The 11,406-nt window shown below is 33.4% G+C and overlaps 1 long non-coding RNA gene across 1 annotated transcript; it reads right to left on the reverse strand.

Annotated features, from left to right (window-relative positions):
* Nucleotides 1-1,672: 1,672 nt before the first annotated feature.
* LOC125385930 lies at nucleotides 1,673-2,314 on the reverse strand. Its single transcript, XR_007225672.1, has 2 exons — nucleotides 2,180-2,314; nucleotides 1,673-2,037 (listed from the first exon to the last, which is right to left on the reverse strand). It is a non-coding gene; the product is annotated as an uncharacterized LOC125385930 (long non-coding RNA).
* Between the last annotated feature and the right edge of the window lie 9,092 nt (nucleotides 2,315-11,406).

Below are 11,406 nucleotides of genomic sequence, written 5' to 3' on the forward strand. Positions count from 1 at the left end.
AGTAGGGCGATGTAATCACCGAACCGCAACGAATCATTATTTCCATCTCAATTAATATTTTAATCAAGCCCCTGTACACTGCGTTGTTCCATTTACGGTCTCGTTAACATTCGTTTAACCACCCTCTTAGAATATAACGCCAGTTAGTATTCACACAATACTAACAATAAGAATGATACGGTTGTACAAATCTGGTTGACCGTTTGATTGTTTTGTAGACAATGAGTATAATGAAAAGATTAAATGAAAAACGACTGTGACGACGAAAAATGATATACGACTTTCAACATACGGCGAGTATGGTACTTCAATGATTTATTTATTCTTATTATTGGAATACTGGTAAACGAAGGGAAATTTTTTGGTTTTCTCTGTTTACTTAAAAATTTAAATACACATCATTAATTAACCGTATGGTCTATATATATTCGTTATATGTCGTATGTAATTAACTTTCTTTATAAAGAAAATAAAATACGCTTATTTGGTAATAATTTTCATTAATCTTAAAAGAAAAGAGGCTATGATTATACCATACTTCCTATTTAAAAGCGACACTTATTCCAATTTCAATATTCTACTGCCATCTCTTTTTCCAGCATACCTAGCATGTACGAGTATGTTTAATACTCATATCTGATAATTATATGTCCGTTCGCATATATGTATACGTAGTTGGAAATCTGCGTTACATCTTTTGTACAGATCTACTGTACGTAAACTTTACGACGAGAAGTTCTAAATATGCAGACCTACACTCGAAAAGAAGCGTTCTTAAATATTTTAGAAAATGTGCCTCAACTTGTAATGGATCATTACTAACGATTAACGTCCGTTGATATTCTTCAATTTTAAAAAATTTAATTAATATCTAATAATTCTATCAATTATCAGTAATTAAAAATACGACGAAATATCACGAATAAAAATATAGGTCATCGTATCACAACATTTGAAAATAACATTTAATGCTGCATTTAACTTATTTAATTCATAAGCAAGTACGTATAATACCGTTGTAGGTTAACCGTATATGCATTCCTTCCTATATGTATGTATAAATGTCGTAAGTGGCTATTTCAAATCTCGGAATCGTTACCGGCAGAAAATACAATTAAAATTAATTATAAACATGCGAGCTATCAATCCAGTAATATTATTGCCTTCGCGACTTTTTATAAAAGAAATTTTTATATATATACATATATGTGCAATTTCTTGCGCGTGAGTACACACATAAACATTTTGTAGTAACATAATCTTCGTCGTTTTAACATTGGTCATTTTCTATATAATAGTTCTATTAAACATATATTATATGTACTTTCCTAATAAAAAAAAAACTTATTTCTCATACTTGCCAGTTATATTAATCTTTCTTAGTTATAAATTAAGTTGTGCGAGTAGCGAATATCCTAGACGCAATATACTTTAACGTGTCATACTGAAAAAAGTGACACGCTTCAAAGGAATCTATTGATTGAATGCGTGCATTTATTCGAGGTAGAGTATGGACATTGGCCAGTTGATTAATTAGAATCTCTCCGTGGCACAAACTGAAAGGGTTAGTCTCGTGGTAAAGAGGACATGTAACGAGCGAAGTTTCCGTATTTCAATCACGCCAATTACTTGATGTTTTATACGTCGATTGTCGTTACAATATAATTACCTATTACTCGTTACAAGAATTTTTATTTCACTTTCATCGTGAACGATGTAAGACTTAAAATAGTATTCATTAACTTACGCATTTAAAGCGTCATAAATTCTTGAACGTCGTACAGTAATCCAGTTGATCTCGTTTAGAAAATCCAAGTCTTTACTTTCATCTTTTGTTAAGTTCATTTTCTTTCAAGATGCTTTTGCGATAATAGAACCGGAAAGCGTAAACGGATGTTTTTCGAAAATTGTACATCGAATCAAACTCAGGTGATATCGCATGAAACGTTGATGCAATACACTCAGAATGTCGTTGATCGTAAGAGGAAATCGTTGACAGCAGCCAATCAACGTACATCATGAGCATGCCAAGCAAAACTAGAACATTCCGAGAGAAACTTTTTTCAGATGTTTTTCAATCTTTCGACGGTCGTTATCCAATAGTAAAAGCTCACAAATCAGTCGATAGAAATCGAAAACGGAGAGTTATGACTTTCGTTGGCTACGTCATAGTACGAACCTGTCTCGTCGCAATCACGTTAAATAATAGGTAACTGTATGCCACAAGTTATTACTTTTATAGTTACGGACGAAGAACATTCTGTCTCCGCCTGTACTCTTCAAATATCTCGAAGAGCATGTAGGAAACCGAAACGCTTTTATTCTACATATTTATTTAGGTAATGAGAAGATAGCGGCGGTAGTTGATGATAAATATACAGAGAGTATCGTTCTCGGAAATCTTGAAACGTTAGTCTTTGCCTATGCACGTAAGCTTTTGACTCCCCTCCATCGTGAGATTTTGGAATTTTCATAGCATATATATAAGAAGCCGAAAAATCACGCTCTTCGGACAAAACGACGACGACTAACGTTCGCTTTCTGTTCGGCGCTACTTCGAAGCTGCTCTCAATTCCCGTATTGGCAGTAAAAGACCGTGCATGTAAACGATCTAAACGTTAATTGTATGGTAATACACATGCGCACAATCGGATTCGTTTATCCGCGACATATACGACACACTTGTAACAATATGTTGATCACAATATACATAGCCGTATCTCGCATAAATTCGAATATAATTATTTAAAACCTAACATACGTACAAGTCGGCAAACGCAATTCACAATGCAACGTGGTTGAACAAGCCCATCCCATATTATTTTATTGCTCGATTCGTTAGTGTCGACTTTTGTTAATTAAAGTTACGAGGCCCAGACTAACATCGAAACCGTATTCCTTAAAATTTAAAATATTCTCGTCGACCTTTCGCAACGTTATTAATATTATTGTCTATACTCTTTTCCGAAATTTAATCTCTTTCTTTCATATGTCTTATTAAACGACGTGTTTTTCTTGCAGTTCCAGCATGAAAATCATTTTGCGATAACAAGTTTCGACAGAATCTCGAGGAACTGTTCTAACTATAAATGTTTATCGACCATCTTTTTCTTTCGCGACTAATAGAACATTTTCTTTAACGACTTTTACTTGTTTCGTTTGCCGGAATCGTTTGCATCGCAAAGCTGTTCTAGCACTTGCAGATTTAATTAATACGATTAATAAATCACGATAGGAAATTATACACCAATAACAATCGAAGAATTATTTCATCGAATTAAAATTATTTCGTCGAATTATAAATTACTTCGCAATTGTATCTTTTCGCAGCAGTGTTGGTAATTAGTTAGATATTCCTTTTAAGTGAAAGTAATGAAAATGCATTCGTTAATATACGTAGTATAGTAGGTGATAGTGGTGTTTTTACAGAAGTAGGTACCTATATATATAAAGTGGCTTACAGAAGATTAAAGTTAGAGGAAGAAGGACGGATAAAGGATGGATGCGGAGAAGCAGGAGAAGAGTAAAGTGGGAGGGAAGATGAAAAGCGCATCGGTCGAGATAATGAGGACAAAAGAGGTGGAATCCGGTAGATCGTTGGGTAGGTGGATCGGTGGATCAGCGAATCAACGGATCAGTAAATCGGGGAAACCAGGTTGGAAAAGGACGAGTTTGTACAAGGAACAACCAAATTCGTGTGTTTCGAACTTCCAACCGTGCTCAAACTTGCTCGGAGGCCGAGTAATTAACGATATTTCAGGGGTAATTAAACGCATCCAATCTAGCTGAAGGGTGGGCTGCTAAAGGCCTTCAGCTTCAGAAGTTCGAAGACGGTACTGCTCGAGGAAACCGCATTTTGTATGCACCCTCTACCCTCCAAGAAACCACTCTATTGCCAGCTTCTCTTCTATCATGTTCTCGTCATCTCTCTTCTTTTTCCTTTTTACTATTATTCCTCTCCTTCTCTGTCTCTCCTCTCCCTCCCTCTTTCGCTCTTTCGCTTTCCCTTCTCTCCCGCCCCCCTTCTCCTTCCCATCGGTATATCTTATTATTTCTTATACGCGTATTTACGTATCTACTTAACGCGTATAATCGATTTATCTAACGTAATCTTCCGATCGATGGAAAGGATTTCGTTTATTCTTTCAATTTAAACCATTCACTTTACGCGTAACACCTGTTTTCTTATCCTAACGTTTAATTGTAAGAAAATCGGAGACTGTACCTATACCATCGAAATTTGTATAGCGCTATACATGTTACTTCGTTGTGCAATTTCTCGTTAATACATGAATCTTCTCGTTAATACATCTCGTTAATACATGAATGTTCAAACATAATGTTTACAATAATAACAAGTTTAATAGTTAATACTTTTGTAAATATGATTTACGATTTATCTTACATTAACGCCTTTTTATCGTCCCATTATTTTCATCACCTTCGTATATGTATCTCAAAGGGGGGCCTACCATACTATGAATTTATTCCCGAAGATCAGGATCATGCTTACTAAATACATATAATAATATTTCTAGACTACCTAACGTTAGACACCAATCGTCCACAATTAGTAAATAGATCCCACAAAATCCTACCCTTCGTTGTTTTCACATTCGTTCAACATAGGTTTGTTAAAAATTTATTGCGATTAATTTTTGTATCTTTTAATCGATCGTACGTAGCGATCGCTAATATTAGGTATTAAAGATAGGATCGATATACATGTGTACAATAACGTGAACAAATGTCTCAGACTAGTAATCAAAGAAGAATAGATAGAGATAGAATCTCTTTACGATATAAGGTACCTATAATTTATAACATCGTATTGAATGATTTGGAGTAGAATCGGATGCCGAGGAGAGATCTGAATAAAATTTACAAACAAAACGTTAAGCAGTTATTACGTACACGTAATACGCGCACAAGTAGGTATGCAACGACCGCTACAAGTGAAAATTTTATATTCCATCGGAATATACGCAAGTGTACATATTAAAGATTACTTTCTATGGTTAGAGAAAAGGAGATATTTTAAAATGATATGTAAACTCTGTAAACTACGTATAACAATAGAAAATTATTGCGTTTGAAAGACAAAGGCAATTTGAAAATGTACCGATATTTGTACCGATGTATCAGAAATGGGCTTAAATCCATTAGAATTTTATTAGAAAATTGTATAAATCAGTTTCAAAGCATATGCTGTCAGTTTTACGAAATAGAGAAGAAGAATGTATAAATTATTATTAAAAGTAATATTTTATGAATTCTGGTTTATCATTTTGATTTGTGATTATCTTGTTATATGTAGATACGTAGATAGGTATACTCGAAGGACAAGATTTTTACTTTTATTCTTTTATGGTAGGACGTACAGTTTTACAGATGATACTTTATAACAAAATTCTTTTAAGACCCAAACCAACAAATTTCTAACATAAAAATTACAAAAACGTTAAATTTATTCGGTGTGCTATACATTTGTTGCGATATCTTATGCTTGCTATTTGTTGTTAGTATTAAAGTGTTGTTCGAGTTAACATACATATTTAATTGTACGAGTCAGCAAGATATATGTACGGTAAAAAGTATTCTGCGCAAAGTCAACTATTTTGATAGTTGTTTAGAGATTTTATCAATTGCAAGAGAACAGTGGGACGTTTAATGCTAGATGCGAGTGTGCCAGCGATATATCAACGTCAATGCGTTTCGGATATCTGCTTTAAATACGGATTGAAGTAAGTACATAGTTATCATGTCGATGAGACCTTCATATTACCATTGTATCTATAAGGTGCTATGCAAAATCGTTAAGAAACAAAATAAAATATATCGTTAGGTGATTAGATTCAACGCTAATACACGTTAATATCATTTTATTTAGAGTTCAATATTTCTTTTAATTTCAATGCCAGGAATTATAAACGTCTATTTATGGAACTGCAAAGTTAAACTTTGAACTCGTGCAACGCATCTATCTATTAAAAGAACTACCTGTAGCATATAATATGCGCGCTGAGATTATGCAACATTTGTACCTATACCTATATAATACGAATTGCACATATGCAACGTATAATCCGAAAGAGATGTGTCGATTAATTAGATCACCTTATACATGCGTACATGGGTACCTAAATATGTACGTGCGTATGTACTTATATATTATACATTACGTTAAATTAAATCTTCAATGGTGAAGTAAAGTCATCCAAATATTTTTACCAAACATAGGCCTGAGAGGCATCTATGCTATTTTTTACGAATAAAAGTAAATTTGCATATCGATATTAACGTCCACTAATTTATATCAAAGAAATTAAATTATATATATTTCATTAAAGGAATGTAAGAAAAATAAAATATGCCTGTAGGTAAGAATGTTGTGTTTTAATTTTTCAGCGTATCTATTTTGGTCGTGATTCCTTCGGTGCAAGTCTTTGTACAAATCTTTAAACATTGTGCGTGGTTTTTTCACATAATAATAGAAAAAGAAACGTTATGGGAAAGCGAACGCGATATTAAATAAATACATATAATACGATTTAACGACATTAAACGTTAATATTTCAATAATTTTTCCAAGCTTTCTCGATTCCTTTAAAAAAAATGCAATTTCGAAGTTAATATCTCAAATGATCCTAGCAATCTCGATGTTTGTCTACTCGAGATTAGCTCGATGTTTCTGATTTTACATTTATCTGTGTATTTCGATTGTACCTAATTCGATAATCAAGTAATAATCAAGTAATGCGTAACGAAACGATGATTCCATTAAAAGTACAAATAGTTTCCGTAACAAAGGAATATCTTTTTAATAAATCAAATATTTTAAAGCGAAAAATTGTAGCAAATATCTACTTTCCTTTTAATGATATTCGATATTGTATTTATTCGAATCGAACATTTTGAACATTATGTATCTCTTATATTTTCTCTATTATTAATAAGTGGCACAATTTTTCAATGTGGAGGAGACGTGTTATCGAACAACGTAGTTGTTAATTATTTGGTAAAATATTATTAACTTTTGTTTGAAACCTGCTATGAAATACCTTCATAATCGTTAAGATGATAACTCTCAGTAAGATAAATAATATTTTCGCGAAATATCCAGATTTTATTAAATTTGTATATCTGGTTATACATAATACGTCGTGATAAATGGTTGAATGTGAAAAAATTATCAAAAGCTACTTACGATGAAACTAATATAATATTGCTCTAATCGTAAGTGGAATAATTCGACGTATGCGAAGATGTACGAGTTGTATTAAGAAGTTGAAAAGAGAGAGACGGAATATCGGTTTGAAACATGCACCAACCACTAGTTAACGAAAGAGAAAGAGCCAGGAAAGGAGAAAGAGGGGGGATTGGTAGAGAGAGGTGGGCGGTCTGGTAATGTGACTAAATGAATCCACTAACGGGGTTGGTTTTGCAGTAATGGAAGGGGTAATTAAAACCACCCTTCTGCGGATGCGGACCGAGCTAGATCCACTCTCCAGGGCCGCAATCCTGCGATGAACTAAAATTATTCAGCAATGAATTTTCATTAGCAGTTGTTTGCTATTCTATCACACCCTACGATACGTTTCGGATTATTTCGTAAATTTGTGTTCACGTGAAAGTAGCGTACCGTTACCTTTATTATTAGATATCATAATCAGAGTCCGAATTTTAACGCGTAGGTAATCGATTGCCTTTGAAATGAAAGTTCGTTATGAAAGAAGAAAAAGGGAGGAGAAGTTCGTTTTAAATATTTTAATAAACGTTAACACGTTATTCGTCATAACGAATTACACCATAGTATAGTACGCTAGTTAAATCGAGCAAATATTTCATTTACAAGAATTTACGCTGCAGCTCAAATTTCAAGGATAGATTTATAAACGTGTGTAGATAATATATGCAGACAAGCATCAAATTATCCGGACAGTAGTCTTAAACTTATCCATTTTTATATCTTTGTAACCATACCACGAAACTAGGCAAAATGCAATGAAAATATGGTACAAACTGGAAATTACTTTGTGGAAATAACAAGGAACGAAGTAAACGGTAAAACAAGTTAAAGATTATTTAATTGTATAGAACAGGATGTAATTGCCTCGTAACGATTCGTACGATGTGTAACTTAAATAAAAAGCAACATTGGGCACGTACTATGTACTTACGTACGTATGATGAGAAATTCTAGAAGAACCGGCGGCCCTGGAATTCTCGATTCAGTCGTCGAGGGAACTGCGGCAGCGATGCTTTGCAAAATGGAACTGATTAACAAAGATTCAGAAAGGCGCGCATCCAATTTCCCCATTCTTCGTAAAACCATCCTCTAATTATCGGTAATTCACTTACTGGCTTATACGATCGAGTCGACACGCTTATTCCGATCTCCAGAGATGTTCTCTTCTTTACAGTAGCGGTTCTAATTGTAACGAGTATGTTTCGATCTGTGCTTGGGTATCTTCTTCGGCATTGCTAAATAACATTCGCTCTAATATTATTATCATAACTATCCGTTCGACATTTTCGTCAATTCGAAGAGAAGTAAGCTTAATATTTAATATTTAAGTTTGGAATAATATTTAATAAATAAAATCCAATCCAGGCACGTGCATACGTACATAAAATAGAGAGCAAAGGAAAATTTAACGATTTAGAAAGAAATATTCAAACGATATCTGCAAAATTTATGTTGTCTTTTTTGACGATGAAAGGAAAGCTTCGATGTTAATTTACGGACTTAACCGAACAAAAGGTATCCTATTAAACGTCATTACAGCTAATTTAATATTATAGAAAAGCAATTTCTACGTAATTCTTCTAATTTCTGTATCCATAATTTTATCAATCACTTCCATATTTATACGACTGCCTATATAGGTACAATGATATAATAAAAATGATAAGAAATAAAATTTTCATTTCTTGATCGTTCGTTTTCTCTTGTTATCGTATTACGTTTCAATGAGACATCGATTTGAATAACCTGCACTATCCTTTTCCATTCGTAACCATATAGAATTATCTAATAAAATAAAAATTAACGTTGCGATAATTATAGTTATCAAAGAATTACGTTTTTTTTCAAAAATATTTCCAATGGAATTCCAGATGTTTGTTCTTTTTACGAAAAAAGTAATAAATCGTAGAATGTGAAACGTAGATAAAAGGATATGTTGCTATATAAATGTACATACTGTGTGAAAAAGTTGTTTGCATCTGTGATTAAGAAAATGAAAATTGAGAAAATAAAACGATAATCGAAGTAACAGCATTTTCTATGTGTAAATTTTATGTATCAACGAGACAGAAGCAAAACAAATAGGATACATTTTTCTTTATTCGACATCGATGAGCACAAGCTGGTAGAGACATTGTCCAAAGGTACGAATAGCCACTAACTTTTCTCTAGAGGGTTGCTCGACAAATACAAGCTCCGTCTAGCGAGGAAGGGGTAGGCGGCAGGGTAGAGGGTGGAGGAACGGGGGTGGGTTGGTGAGTGGGAGGAGGGGGGCGGGGCGTAATCAATGAATGGACCAGGCGGACAAACCTTCTGTTACAAAAGCCTGACATTTTTCGGCTTTTCAGTGTCATTACCATAATAATGCGAATAAAAGGGAATTCTCGGAGTCCAGACTACTCTCCTTCGCTTCCCGCTTGTTCACCTTCAGCCCCGGGAGAAGATGGTACTAATGAATAGATTTCTTCTAGCTGAAGTATGCTCGACATAACGACGAAAAAAAACTCTCTCTTTCCTTTCGTATTTATTTATATTTACTCATTTCCACGGAAACAGTGCTACGGTTGTAATACACTTTCTATGCTGTGTCCGTTTTACAAGTAAACAACGATACATACATTCGACGATCGTATTTATGTACGCTCTTTAAAAACTTATATCTAAAACATTGCATAAGGATAGAACTTTTAATTAATTACCGAATGTCTGGTACGGAGATAAAAGTATACCTAACAGCGTGAGAGCAGTTACGAGAATTATCAGTTCGATGACACAATTGGCAACGTTAAATCGGTATAATAATTTTTATAATTAGGCAAATCATCAAGCGTAAAGTAATCTTCTGTAATAAAGTTGTTCTAGTACTCTATTTTCGGTACAATACGATAGTTACGATACGATAAATCAATAATATAACGAAGAATAGTTACATAACGTAGTTACTAAATTTCAATATAATGTTATTCACTATTGACTTTTACGTATCATATCTAATACGCTAAATGACCGTCGATTTTATCGTGTAAGAAGATGAATGGTATACCCATTATAAATTTTGTCAAGTTGCGTATTGGATACAATATTTGAACGAAATAATGCAAATAATTTTTACGTCAAGTATAATTTCAAATTTAAACGTAACCACTAACATTGATTATAACCGGGAATAATAACGAGAAATAATTGTTAATATTATATATGAATATTGTACCAATAGTTTGCTCAATACAGTTATGTATGTGGGTAGAAGCTTAAAATATTATTTGAAAACTAGGGAATCGTTGGTTCGGGAGAAGTGCGAACCATTAGTATTATACAGTGGTATTTATTTACATTTCGTAACATAAAGAAGACAAAATCCGAGGCAATACATATACGTAACTACATATTATTATACGAAAGAAAAAAAAAACGCGATATTTACCTGCCTATAATCTTAATCCACGATCAGATATGTGTGTCAAGTTGGATCGTGATCAAACAGGCTACTTATGACATAGAATGTAAATACGTGTTCTACAAATATGATGATCTAACAAAAATATAATCTTAAATAACTAATTGTACATGTATGTACATCGTTAGTATTCCATATGGCTAAACGATTCGGTTTGATTCTTTTTAATTTTTATTGTCATTCTAGAAGTTAATGACAAAAGAGGTCGTTGAATTTTGGTACTTAACACGTTAAACGCTATGTCATGTCATGTCGATCCTGGTGACGGATTCCATTTAAGCGACGTTGATCCCTGGACACAGACACTAAACTTTTGTCTTTCGTTTATATGCAGACACATTTCCTGTATTATTTATGCGCCGCTTAAATGCAAAGTAAAACAGAATTATCTCCGCGTTTAACGTTTTGGTAATGATTAATCTGATTAGGTAATCGGGTTGATCTTTCAAATTCACAAAACGATAGTTTCAAGTTAAGTTACACGTTCCTATTATAAACGATTGTATTAGGTTGTCCGAAAAGTGTCTTTCTTCTATAGACCCGTCTTTTACAGCGATGCATCTTTATACAAACATGTAACCTAATCTGTCGAACGTTGTGATCTTTATTTCGATAGAAGAAAATGGATCATACGTAATTCGATAAAATAATACAAAACGGAAAATGTCGTGCATCCATTATTTCCTTATAAAACGAAAGA

Source organism: Bombus terrestris, chromosome 11 (genome assembly GCF_910591885.1).
Source record: "Bombus terrestris chromosome 11, iyBomTerr1.2, whole genome shotgun sequence".
Lineage (NCBI taxonomy): Eukaryota > Metazoa > Arthropoda > Insecta > Hymenoptera > Apidae > Bombus > Bombus terrestris.